We start from the raw sequence: 15,158 nt of genomic DNA, 5'->3' as shown, positions 1-15,158 counted from the left end.
CCGGGCCCTCCCTCCTCATAGACTGTAAGCTCTTGTGCCCGGGCCCTCCCTCCTCATAGATTGTAAGCTCTTGTGCCCAGGCCCTCCCTCCTCATAGACTGTAAGCTCTTGTGCCCGGGCCCTCCCTTCTCATAGACTGTAAGCTCTTGTGCCCGGGCCCTCCCTCCTCATAGACTGTAAGCTCTTGTGCCCGGGCCCTCCCTCCTCATAGACTGTAAGCTCTTGTGCCCGGGCCCTCCCTCCTCATAGATTGTAAGCTCTTGTGCCCGGGCCCTCCCTCCTCATAGATTGTAAGCTCTTGTGCCCGGGCCCTCCCTCCTCATAGACTGTAAGCTCTTGTGCCCAGGCCCTCCCTCCTCATAGATTGTAAGCTCTTGTGCCCGGGCCCTCCCTCCTCATAGAGTGTAAGCTCTTGTGCCCGGGCCCTCCCTCCTCATAGACTGTAAGCTCTTGTGCCCGGGCCCTCCCTCCTCATAGACTGTAAGCTCTTGTGCCCGGGCCCTCCCTCCTCATAGATTGTAAGCTCTTGTGCCCAGGCCCTCCCTCCTCATAGACTGTAAGCTCTTGTGCCCGGGCCCTCCCTTCTCATAGATTGTAAGCTCTTGTGCCCAGGCCCTCCCTCCTCATAGACTGTAAGCTCTTGTGCCCGGGCCCTCCCTTCTCATAGACTGTAAGCTCTTGTGCCCGGGCCCTCCCTCCTCATAGACTGTAAGCTCTTGTGCCCGGGCCCTCCCTCCTCATAGATTGTAAGCTCTTGTGCCCGGGCCCTCCCTCCTCATAGATTGTAAGCTCTTGTGCCCAGGCCCTCCCTCCTCATAGATTGTAAGCTCTTGTGCCCGGGCCCTCCCTTCTCATAGACTGTAAGCTCTTGTGCCCGGGCCCTCCCTCCTCATAGACTGTAAGCTCTTGTGCCCAGGCCCTCCCTCCTCATAGACTGTAAGCTCTTGTGCCCAGGCCCTCCCTCCTCATAGACTGTAAGCTCTTGTGCCCGGGCCCTCCCTCCTCATAGACTGTAAGCTCTTGTGCCCGGGCCCTCCCTCCTCATAGACTGTAAGCTCTTGTGCCCAGGCCCTCCCTCCTCATAGACTGTAAGCTCTTGTGCCCAGGCCCTCCCTCCTCATAGACTGTAAGCTCTTGTGCCCAGGCCCTCCCTCCTCATAGATTGTAAGCTCTTGTGCCCGGGCCCTCCCTCCTCATAGACTGTAAGCTCTTGTGCCCAGGCCCTCCCTCCTCATAGACTGTAAGCTCTTGTGCCCGGGCCCTCCCTCCTCATAGATTGTAAGCTCTTGTGCCCGGGCCCTCCCTCCTCATAGATTGTAAGCTCTTGTGCCCGGGCCCTCTCTCCTCATAGACTGTAAGCTCTTGTGCCCGGGCCCTCCCTCCTCATAGACTGTAAGCTCTTGTGCCCAGGCCCTCCCTCCTCATAGATTGTAAGCTCTTGTGCCCGGGCCCTCCCTCCTCATAGATTGTAAGCTCTTGTGCCCAGGCCCTCCCTCCTCATAGACTGTAAGCTCTTGTGCCCGGGCCCTCCCTCCTCATAGACTGTAAGCTCTTGTGCCCAGGCCCTCCCTCCTCATAGACTGTAAGCTCTTGTGCCCGGGCCCTCCCTCCTCATAGATTGTAAGCTCTTGTGCCCGGGCCCTCCCTCCTCATAGAGTGTAAGCTCTTGTGCCCGGGCCCTCCCTCCTCATAGAGTGTAAGCTCTTGTGCCCGGGCCCTCCCTCCTCATAGACTGTAAGCTCTTGTGCCCGGGCCCTCCCTTCTCATAGACTGTAAGCTCTTGTGCCCATGCCCTCCCTCCTCATAGACTGTAAGCTCTTGTGCCCGGGCCCTCCCTCCTCATAGAGTGTAAGCTCTTGTGCCCGGGCCCTCCCTCCTCATAGATTGTAAGCTCTTGTGCCCAGGCCCTCCCTCCTCATAGATTGTAAGCTCTTGTGCCCGGGCCCTCCCTCCTCATAGAGTGTAAGCTCTTGTGCCCGGGCCCTCCCTCCTCATAGACTGTAAGCTCTTGTGCCCGGGCCCTCCCTCCTCATAGATTGTAAGCTCTTGTGCCCAGGCCCTCCCTCCTCATAGAGTGTAAGCTCTTGTGCCCAGGCCCTCCCTCCTCATAGACTGTAAGCTCTTGTGCCCGGGCCCTCCCTTCTCATAGACTGTAAGCTCTTGTGCCCGGGCCCTCCCTCCTCATAGACTGTAAGCTCTTGTGCCCGGGCCCTCCCTCCTCATAGATTGTAAGCTCTTGTGCCCGGGCCCTCCCTCCTCATAGATTGTAAGCTCTTGTGCCCGGGCCCTCCCTCCTCATAGATTGTAAGCTCTTGTGCCCAGGCCCTCCCTCCTCATAGATTGTAAGCTCTTGTGCCCGGGCCCTCCCTTCTCATAGACTGTAAGCTCTTGTGCCCGGGCCCTCCCTCCTCATAGACTGTAAGCTCTTGTGCCCAGGCCCTCCCTCCTCATAGACTGTAAGCTCTTGTGCCCGGGCCCTCCCTCCTCATAGATTGTAAGCTCTTGTGCCCGGGCCCTCCCTCCTCATAGACTGTAAGCTCTTGTGCCCGGGCCCTCCCTCCTCATAGACTGTAAGCTCTTGTGCCCGGGCCCTCCCTCCTCATAGACTGTAAGCTCTTGTGCCCAGGCCCTCCCTCCTCATAGACTGTAAGCTCTTGTGCCCGGGCCCTCCCTCCTCATAGATTGTAAGCTCTTGTGCCCGGGCCCTCCCTCCTCATAGACTGTAAGCTCTTGTGCCCAGGCCCTCCCTCCTCATAGACTGTAAGCTCTTGTGCCCGGGCCCTCCCTCCTCATAGACTGTAAGCTCTTGTGCCCGGGCCCTCCCTCCTCATAGACTGTAAGCTCTTGTGCCCGGGCCCTCCCTTCTCATAGACTGTAAGCTCTTGTGTCCGGGCCCTCCCTCCTCATAGATTGTAAGCTCTTGTACCCGGGCCCTCCCTCCTCATAGATTGTAAGCTCTTGTGCCCAGGCCCTCCCTCCTCATAGATTGTAAGCTCTTGTGCCCGGGCCCTCCCTCCTCATAGATTGTAAGCTCTTGTGTCTGGGCCCTCCCTCCTCATAGATTGTAAGCTCTTGTGCCCAGGCCCTCCCTCCTCATAGATTGTAAGCTCTTGTGCCCGGGCCCTCCCTCCTCATAGATTGTAAGCTCTTGTGCCCAGGCCCTCCCTCCTCATAGATTGTAAGCTCTTGTGCCCGGGCCCTCCCTCCTCATAGACTGTAAGCTCTTGTGCCCGGGCCCTCCCTCCTCATAGATTGTAAGCTCTTGTGCCCGGGCCCTCCCTCCTCATAGACTGTAAGCTCTTGTGCCCGGGCCCTCCCTCCTCATAGATTGTAAGCTCTTGTGCCCGGGCCCTCCCTCCTCATAGATTGTAAGCTCTTGTGTCCGGGCCCTCCCTCCTCATAGATTGTAAGCTCTTGTGCCCAGGCCCTCCCTCCTCATAGATTGTAAGCGGATGGCTGGTCGGGTAATGGTGGCTTAGTAAATGCTCAGTATTGGGCTGGATTTTTAGGAATGGCAGGTAGGTTGGTAGTGGTGGGACCTGTCATTCCACCCCGCTCCAGTCCACACTTTGGGGATGTTCCGGCAGTTGCTCAGCTGCAGAGAGTCTCCCCGTCATGGAGGATTAAGAAGCTCCAGCAGCAGACCGGGGGCAGAGCTTGGCTGGAGAGCTGACAGAGAGGTCATATATTTGGAGCTGTGTCCTGAATGATTCTCTGGCTTTTGGGTTTCTGTTCTTCTAGGTGAGGTCGCCTATTCTATGATTAGTTAGTGCCGGGCAGGGAGGGATTTTTGTATTGTTCCCTTTGTTGCTGCATTACCTTTTCGAGTGAAAATAAATCTACTTTTGTTTTGGACTAAAAGAAACTGGCCTTGTGTGTCTCTGCAGTGATGTTTCCTGCGATGTTGGATGGGATTAGGTAGATTCTCATTCATTTGCTGCTCTTTGCGTTTTTTTTCTGCTGCGTTTCCACCACCTGGGCCTAAAGATAAGTCATTGGAGGGGGAAATGTTAGAATCTGAATCGTCCTCCTATGTTAGAAGTGGCTGCTGCGACAAGACGACCCTTCTCTAATTCCTGTATCTGCACTGACGTAGCCTTCACGTCATCATATGGAACATCCGGCAGAACATGGAGGAAGGGACAAGCCGGGCGCCATCTCATCCAGCCGCTATACATCTACAAGAGCATCACCAACACTAAGAATATCCCGCACAAACCTAAGTGAGAAATGTGTCGCAGACGAGCCAAGAAGGGGCCGTGACAGATAACCCCTCCCCCGCTGGAGTGGCAGGGGCAGTACATACCGGCAGACACTTACTGGTCAGTTCTCGAGCAGTTCTGAAGATTTCTCTTAGCTCGTCCTTCAGTTTGGTGGTTGGTGACTGGATAACACTGAATAATACTAAATGATTGATTCCAGTGTAATCAGGTACATATAGAGCTGCGTATAGAGGGGGAGAGGAAGGGCCCAGCTGATATACTGTGTATTGGGTCGCCTTGGCGTGTTGTGCGATGATACAGAACGCCATGTAAGAGTGTTAGTGGGAATCCTGGAGAATCCTCCGCCACCATCTCCCTCCTGTACAGTAAGTCTCCCATCATACTGGGGGTGTAAGCGCCCCCTGGGGGTATTCTAGGACACAACACTCTGCTGCTATAAGTGACTTACTATAGGTGACCGTCCTATCAAAGGTTTTACATGGTAGCCACAACGTCTGACCTTCCACCCTGAGACATGTGAGCAAGACTTGTAAGTATATCTTATAGGATTGTACATGGGCCAGAAAGTCTCATCTCATACCGGCGGACGAATATGGGACAATGAGATCTCAGCCTTCACGTCGGCTTCTGCCTCCACTATCTTGTCGGCCAGCTTGAATCCTTTATTCCACCCGACCGGCTGGTGCAGAGGCAACAAGTTTCCTGAACTGTGAAATTGGGCAAGAAATAATTCATACTAGAATCGACTATTCTGGCTCCGAGTCTTCAGCTCCGTGTCCAGATCCTTCACATCACGTCTCGGGGTTTTCTGCAGTACAATAATGAGATGATTGCGTATCACAAGAACTGAGGGGACAGAGAGTGATACAGACTTCATAGCCCTAAAATCCAAAATTTCCCCCAAAAATTCAGGGGTTAATGGAGTAAACATGGAAGTCATGAATGAATATGTGTTGAAACAAATGTCAGGTCCCATCGCTAGCTACTTATAGGACACGTCCACCATCGCCAACGTGTCACTGATGTTGAGAAAAGGTTTGTGTGCAGGGGGTCGTACACTTACCAAGTTGGGCAGAGACCTCTCCGGCCTCATAGATGTTCATTGAGGCGCAGCCCCGGTTATCCACCAGGACTATCTTCTTATTGAGTGGGTATGTCAGCCTCTGCGTTGTGTGACTCTCATCGGTGCCCATTGCGTTTGTGTGATTCTCCCATGGCCGACAAACCTGAAGAGCTGCAGGAGGATTCTCTGAAATCCTTGGCTGCCCCTCTTAAGATGGCGCCGCACTGAGTGGCTGCCTCGATACAGAGCTCTAAGCTGAGAACAACCTTTATCTTCCTTTTCACTCTTTTTGTCTGTATCTTCAAGAATCCTCTACTCAAGTAACCTAGCACTATGAATTAGCAGCTATAAATCGGATGGAAGACCCTGTGGAGTATTTTTTCCTTTTGTTTCTATTGTTAAGCATGGACAAGACTCAAGACCTGATGAGCTGGAGATTCCTGTGTGCACATGTGTCTGTTACCATCCCCCCAGGAGCTAAGGACAGCATGGACACCATGCGGCATGGAGGAGAAACCTACATGGAAATGCGGACTTCTTCCTTCAAGGAGATGATTTCTGGCGTCTATTGCTGATGTGTGAAGATGCTACAGCTGACTGGGATTTCTTTCTATTACTGTGGACACGTGGGACTCTGCTACAGCCTGGAAACCATCACCCACCTACCCCAGGAGTTATGGAAGCTTGGCCAGAGAGCAGCACCATGTATACCGGGATGGCTGCAGACCTCTCTGGGCAGTAGAACACAGTGGTAAGAAGAAAGGAGGAGGAAGAGGAGGAGGAGGAAGGAGGAGGAGGAAGAGGACAGCTTGTGATGAAGGACATTTGGGGCATTTTTTGTGGTTAATGGACAATAGTGCTGATACAAGATACCGAACTATCAGCTGTGAGCAGGAGATCTCACCACCTACCAAAGGAACTGCCACATGTTATCATGATAGCTGCCTATGTCCCCACCTCTGCAAAAATCACGTTTCTGACTAAATGATCCTGCAGTGTGTCTGTGTTACTTTCTTTTTAGTTGCTATTAGAGATGAGCGAACACTATTCGGAACAGCCGGGACGTAGCCGCTTCCATTCATTAGTGTTCGCTCATCTCTCGTTGCTCTGATTCCTAGGATTTCTCTATCTGCCATGAGCTTGTACGTGTTTCTCTCTTGTTATATACTACTGTACCATCTATGAAACTGAATATACCCACTGTGGGACTATTAAAGGATTATCTTATCTTATCTTACATCTGTCAAAGGCAAATCTCTGATCTTCTTCCTCCGCTCTTCATCTTCTATGGCTGGTGATTTGTGCGAGATGTCAATGTCCTGAGCTCAGAATAAACAACCACCAGGTAAAGCCAAAGTCCTCCTTTTACAGCCTCTTATAGCGGAGAACTTGCTGAATCCATCGCTATAGACAGATGAACCCTCGCACATATGTCATCTGAATACTGGGGAGAGTGCAGACAATAAGGAAGAGGGCGACATGACAGGGGAGAGGGTCCGGAGACCAAGGGGTTAAGGCCAGGCAGAGGATGAGTGGGGGAAATGTGGGAGGAGTCAAAAGTTTTAAAGGAAGGGCCGGTGAGGGGAAGGGTCAATCTACAGTTCTCATGGGGAGCAGCACCCCAAACAGCGACCATCGCCCTCCCACCTGCCCTGGATGGTTGGGGTTATGTGTGCAGCATCCCAGAATGCTCCTGCCTTCATTGTCTGTCCCATGTATCTCTGGATTATGTTGCTATGTTCTGTTCTATATTCTGTGTTCCTACATATTACATATTGTGTTCTGCAGATCATCCCCTGGTATTTCTCTGTAGTTTCCCCATTGTGTTTCAAACCCCGCACTTGGTACAGCCCTGGCCTACACTTGGTACAGTCCTGGCCTACACTTGGTACAGCCCTGGCCTACACTTGGTACAGCCCTGGCCTACACTTGGTACAGCCCTGGCCTACACTTGGTACAGCCCTGACCTACACTTGGTACAGCCCTGGCCTACACTTGGTACAGTCCTGGCCTACACTTGGTACAGCCCTGACCTACACTTGGTACAGCCCTGGCCTACACTTGGTACAGCCCTGGCCTACACTTGGTACAGCCCTGGCCTACACTTGGTACAGCCCTGGCCTACACTTGGTACAGCCCTGGCCTACACTTGGTACAGCCCTGGCCTATACTTGGTACAGCCCTGGCCTACACTTGGTACAGCCCTGGCCTACACTTGGTACAGTCCTGGCCTACACTTGGTACAGCCCTGGCCTATACTTGGTACAGCCCTGACCTACACTTGGTACAGCCCTAGTGTACACTTGGTACAGCCCTGGCCTACACTTAGTACAGCCCTGGCATACACTTGGTACATTATAATCTTAATGTACCGTCACTCGGTCAAGAAGTTTGGTGCCAGGAAAAGGCTTCTCATAGCCATAGCAAACAGAAATAAATTTCCTGCACTCAAATTAATGCTTCCAAAATATTGTGAACTTTTATTTACATCCGACAAAAACGTTTCGGTCTTATATAGACCTTCTTCAGTTTGTCGGTGGAGTATAGTGGAAGGTGGAAGCTTTGAAGGTGTCCAGGTCAGAAGGAGTACTTGTACACTTGGTACAGTCCTGGCCTACACTTGGTACTGCCCTGGCGTAGACTTAGTACAGCCCTGTCCTATCACTGGGCGGGGTCTAGCAGACTAAGGTCTCGTGGGGAACCGTTGCTGCCCCAGTTCTGTGCTGGAGAGTTGTCTAGCAGTTACAGTGTGACGGGGTCTGCTGCTCTGCACACTGAGGCCTAGGAATACAGCTGTCTACAGCTTACACTTTGTACCAGGAGGAGCAGTGGAGAACTGTAACAGGAGGCCCAGCACTATATACAAGGTAAACAGATCCCTGTCAAGACTACCCTGCACTACAACCCTCAGTATCTACAGCTGGGAGAGGTGGATGAAGGGAGTTATAGTCGGAGTGGAGTTATCCTCAGAGCCTTAAACATTCCTGGGAACCGCCTATGACCAAGACTTGGGAGTTGGACACTGAGAACTACATTGTGGAAGCTGCTTGTGATTACTTATTCAGTGGCTGAGAAAAGAGTTATCCCGTTTCACTGCGGATCTGGCTGCCGGAGTCGTTCCTGCCTTACCATGGGGGCCCTTTTGAACACCATCACAGCCAGGGAGACAACTACCACCACCATCACACTGGCTCAGAGGAAAGAGGTCCCTGGGGAAACTACTACCACCATCAGGTAGTGCTGCAGGACTTTTCACAGCGGTGTCTGGTCAAGGAGCAGAGCTGGGGAGTGTGGTTGAGTGAGAAGATAACCTGACCACAATAAGGACATCATGGCTGGTTATCAGGAGGACACTACATGTATTAGAAGATAACCTGACCACAATAAGGACATCATGGCTGATTATCAGGAGGGGACACTACATGTATGAGAAGATAACCCGACCACAATAAGGACATCATGGCTGGTTATCAGGAGAGGACACTACATGTATGAGAAGATAACCCGACCACAATAAGGACATCATGGCTGGTTATCAGGAGGTCACTACATGTATGAGAAGATAACCTGACCACAATAAGGACATCATGGCTGGTTATCAGGAGGACACTACATGTATGAGAAGATAACCTGACCACAATAAGGACACCATGGCTGGTTATCAGGAGGACACTACATGTATGAGAAGATAACCCGACCACAATAAGGACATCATGGCTGGTTATCAGGAGGACACTACATGTATGAGAAGATAACCTGACCACAATAAGGACATCATGGCTGGTTATCAGGAGGGGACACTACATGTATGAGAAGATAACCTGACCACAATAAGGACATCATGGCTGGTTATCAGGAGGACACTACATGTATGAGAAGATAACCTGACCACAATAAGGACATCATGGCTGGTTATCAGGAGGGGACACTACATGTATGAGAAGATAACCTGACCACAATAAGGACATCATGGCTGGTTATCAGGAGGACACTACATGTATGAGAAGATAACCTGACCACAATAAGGACATCATGGCTGGTTATCAGGAGGACACTACATGTATGAGAAGATAACCCGACTACAATAAGGACATCATGGCTGGTTATCAGGAGGGGACACTACATGTATGAGAAGATAACCTGACCACAATAAGGACATCATGGCTGGTTATCAGGAGGACACTACATGTATGAGAAGATAACCTGACCACAATAAGGATATCATGGCTGGTTATCAGGAGGACACTACATGTATGAGAAGATAACCCGACCACAATAAGGACGTCATGGCTGGTTATCAGGAGGACACTACATGTATGAGAAGATAACCTGACCACAATAAGGACATCATGGCTGGTTATCAGGAGGGGACACTACATGTATGAGAAGATAACCTGACCACAATAAGGACATCATGGCTGGTTATCAGGAGGACACTACATGTATGAGAAGATAACCTGACCACAATAAGGATATCATGGCTGGTTATCAGGAGGACACTACATGTATGAGAAGATAACCCGACCACAATAAGGACATCATGGATGGTTATCAGGAGGACACTACATGTATGAGAAGATAACCCGACCACAATAAGGACATCATGGCTGGTTATCAGGAGAGGACACTACATGTATGAGAAGATAACCTGACCACAATAAGGACATCATGGCTGGTTATCAGGAGGAGACACTACATGTATGAGAAGATAACCTGACCACAATAAGGATATCATGGCTGGTTATCAGGAGGACACTACATGTATGAGAAGATAACCCGACCACAATAAGGACATCATGGCTGGTTATCAGGAGGACACTACATGTATGAGAAGATAACCTGACCACAATAAGGACATCATAGCTGGTTATCAGGAGGACACTACATGTATGAGAAGATAACCTGACCACAATAAGGACATCATGGCTGGTTATCAGGAGGACACTACATGTATGAGAAGATAACCTGACCACAATAAGGATATCATGGCTGGTTATCAGGAGGACACTACATGTATGAGACGATAACCTGACCACAATAAGGACATCATGGCTGGTTATCAGGAGGAACTACATGTATGAGAAGATAACCCAACCACAATAAGGACATCATGGCTGGTTATCAGGAGGACACTACATGTATGAGAAGATAACCTGACCACAATAAGGACACCATGGCTGGTTATCAGGAAGGGACACTACATGTATGAGAAGATAACCTGACCACAATAAGGACATCATGGCTGGTTATCAGGAGGACACTACATGTATGAGAAGATAACCCGACCACAATAAGGACGTCATGGCTGGTTATCAGGAGGACACTACATGTATGAGAAGATAACCTGACCACAATAAGGACATCATGGCTGGTTATCAGGAGGGGACACTACATGTATGAGAAGATAACCTGACCACAATAAGGACATCATGGCTGGTTATCAGGAGGACACTACATGTATGAGAAGATAACCTGACCACAATAAGGATATCATGGCTGGTTATCAGGAGGACACTACATGTATGAGAAGATAACCCGACCACAATAAGGACATCATGGATGGTTATCAGGAGGACACTACATGTATGAGAAGATAACCCGACCACAATAAGGACATCATGGCTGGTTATCAGGAGAGGACACTACATGTATGAGAAGATAACCTGACCACAATAAGGACATCATGGCTGGTTATCAGGAGGAGACACTACATGTATGAGAAGATAACCTGACCACAATAAGGATATCATGGCTGGTTATCAGGAGGACACTACATGTATGAGAAGATAACCCGACCACAATAAGGACATCATGGCTGGTTATCAGGAGGACACTACATGTATGAGAAGATAACCTGACCACAATAAGGACATCATAGCTGGTTATCAGGAGGACACTACATGTATGAGAAGATAACCTGACCACAATAAGGACATCATGGCTGGTTATCAGGAGGACACTACATGTATGAGAAGATAACCTGACCACAATAAGGATATCATGGCTGGTTATCAGGAGGACACTACATGTATGAGACGATAACCTGACCACAATAAGGACATCATGGCTGGTTATCAGGAGGAACTACATGTATGAGAAGATAACCCAACCACAATAAGGACATCATGGCTGGTTATCAGGAGGGGACACTACATGTATGAGAAGATAACCTGACCACAATAAGGACATCATGGCTGGTTATCAGGAGAGGACACTACATGTATGAGAAGATAACCCGACCACAATAAGGACATCATGGCTGGTTATCAGGAGGACACTACATGTATGAGAAGATAACCCGACCACAATAAGGACACCATGGCTGGTTATCAGGAGGACACTACATGTATGAGAAGATAACCTGACCACAATAAGGACATCATGGCTGGTTATCAGGAGGACACTACATGTATGAGAAGATAACCTGACCACAATAAGGACATCATGGCTGGTTATCAGGAGGACACTACATGTATGAGAAGATAACCTGACCACAATAAGGACATCATGGCTGGTTATCAGGAGGACACTACATGTATGAGAAGATAACCCGACCACAATAAGGACATCATGGATGGTTATCAGGAGGACACTACATGTATGAGAAGATAACCCGACCACAATAAGGACATCATGGCTGGTTATCAGGAGAGGACACTACATGTATGAGAAGATAACCTGACCACAATAAGGACATCATGGCTGGTTATCAGGAGAGGACACTACATGTATGAGAAGATAACCTGACCACAATAAGGATATCATGGCTGGTTATCAGGAGCACACTACATGTATGAGAAGATAACCTGACCACAATAAGGACATCATGGCTGGTTATCAGGAGGACACTACATGTATGAGAAGATAACCTGACCACAATAAGGATATCATGGCTGGTTATCAGGAGGACACTACATGTATGAGAAGATAACCCGACCACAATAAGGACATCATGGATGGTTATCAGGAGGACACTACATGTATGAGAAGATAACCCGACCACAATAAGGACATCATGGCTGGTTATCAGGAGAGGACACTACATGTATGAGAAGATAACCCGACCACAATAAGGACATCATGGCTGGTTATCAGGAGGACACTACATGTATGAGAAGATAACCCGACCACAATAAGGACATCATGGCTGGTTATCAGGAGGACACTACATGTATGAGAAGATAACCCGACCACAATAAGGACATCATGGCTGGTTATCAGGAGGACACTACATGTATGAGACGATAACCTGACCACAATAAGGACATCATGGCTGGTTATCAGGAGGACACTACATGTATGAGAAGATAACCCGACCACAATAAGGACATCATGGCTGGTTATCAGGAGGACACTACATGTATGAGAAGATAACCCGACCACAATAAGGACATCATGGCTGGTTATCAGGAGGACACTACATGTATGAGAAGATAACCTGACCACAATAAGGACATCATGGCTGGTTATCAGGAGGACACTACATGTATGAGAAGATAACCTGACCACAATAAGGACATCATGGCTGGTTATCAGGAGAGAACACTACATGTATGAGAAGATAACCCGACCACAATAAGGACATCATGGCTGGTTATCAGGAGGACACTACATGTATGAGAAGATAACCTGACCACAATAAGGACATCATGGCTGGTTATCAGGAGGACACTACATGTATGAGAAGATAACCTGACCACAATAAGGACATCATGGCTGGTTATCAGGAGGACATTACATGTATGAGAAGATAACCTGACCACAATTAGGACATCATGGCTGGTTATCAGGAGGACACTACATGTATGAGAAGATAACCTGACCACAATAAGGACATCATGGCTGGTTATCAGGAGGACACTACATGTAAGAGAAGATAACCTGACCACAATAAGGACATCATGGCTGGTTATCAGGAGAGAACACTACATGTATGAGAAGATAACCTGACCACAATAAGGACATCATGGCTGGTTATCAGGAGAGGACACTACATGTATGAGAAGATAACCCGACTACAATAAGGACATCATGGCTGGTTATCAGGAGGACACTACATGTATAAGAAGATAACCCGACCACAATAAGGATATCATGGCTGGTTATCAGGAGGACACTACATGTATGAGAAGATAACCTGACCACAATAAGGACATCATGGCTGGTTATCAGGAGGACACTACATGTATGAGAAGATAACCCGACCACAATAAGGACATCATGGCTGGTTATCAGGAGGACACTACATGTATGAGAAGATAACCTGACCACAATAAGGACATCATGGCTGGTTATCAGGAGAGGACACTACATGTATGAGAAGATAACACTGACCACAATAAGGACATCATGGCTGGTTATCAGGAGAGGACACTACATGTATGAGAAGATAACCTGACCACAATAAGGACATCATGGCTGGTTATCAGGAGAACACTACATGTATGAGAAGATAACCCGACCACAATAAGGACATCATGGCTGGTTATCAGGAGGGGACACTACATGTATGAGAAGATAACCTGACCACAATAAGGACATCATGGCTGGTTATCAGGAGAGGACACTACATGTATGAGAAGATAACCTGACCACAATAAGGACATCATGGCTGGTTATCAGGAGGACACTACATGTATGAGAAGATAACCTGACCACAATAAGGACATCATGGCTGGTTATCAGGAGGACACTACATGTATGAGAAGATAACCTGACCACAATAAGGACACCATGGCTGGTTATCAGGAGGACACTACATGTATGAGAAGATAACCTGACCACAATAAGGACATCATGGCTGGTTATCAGGAGGACACTACATGTATGAGAAGATAACCTGACCACAATAAGGACATCATGGCTGGTTATCAGGAGGACACTACATGTATGAGAAGATAACCTGACCACAATAAGGACACCATGGCTGGTTATCAGGAGGACACTACATGTATGAGAAGATAACCCGACCACAATAAGGACATCATTGCTGGTTATCAGGAGAGGACACTACATGTATGAGAAGATAACCTGACCACAATAAGGACATCATGGCTGGTTATCAGGAGGACACTACATGTATGAGAAGATAACCCGACCACAATAAGGACATCATGGCTGGTTATCAGGAGGACACTACATGTATGAGAAGATAACCTGACCACAATAAGGACATCATGGCTGGTTATCAGGAGGGGACACTACATGTATGAGAAGATAACCTGACCACAATAAGGACATCATGGCTGGTTATCAGGAGAGGACACTACATGTATGAGAAGATAACATGACCACAATAAGGACACCATGGCTGGTTATCAGGAGGACACTACATGTATGAGAAGATAACACTGACCACAATAAGGACATCATGGCTGGTTATCAGGAGAGGACACTACATGTATGAGAAGATAACCTGACCACAATAAGGACATCATGGCTGGTTATCAGGAGAGGACACTACATGTATGAGAAGATAACCTGACCACAATAAGGACATCATGGCTGGTTATCAGGAGGACACTACATGTATGAGAAGATAACCCGACCACAATAAGGACATCATGGCTGGTTATCAGGAGGGGACACTACATGTATGAGAAGATAACCTGACCACAATAAGGACATCATGGCTGGTTATCAGGAGAGGACACTACATGTATGAGGAGATAACCCGACCACAATAAGGACATCATGGCTGGTTATCAGGAGGACACTACATGTATGAGAAGATAACCTGACCACAATAAGGACATCATGGCTGGTTATCAGGAGGACACTACATGTATGAGAAGATAACCTGACCACAATAAGGACACCATGGCTGGTTATCAGGAGGACACTACATGTATGAGAAGATAACCTGACCACAA

Source organism: Leptodactylus fuscus, chromosome 8 (genome assembly GCF_031893055.1).
Source record: "Leptodactylus fuscus isolate aLepFus1 chromosome 8, aLepFus1.hap2, whole genome shotgun sequence".
In the NCBI taxonomy this organism is placed as follows: domain Eukaryota; kingdom Metazoa; phylum Chordata; class Amphibia; order Anura; family Leptodactylidae; genus Leptodactylus; species Leptodactylus fuscus.
The sequence above is the reverse complement of the archived record's forward strand: the minus strand, read 5'-3'. Positions refer to the sequence as shown.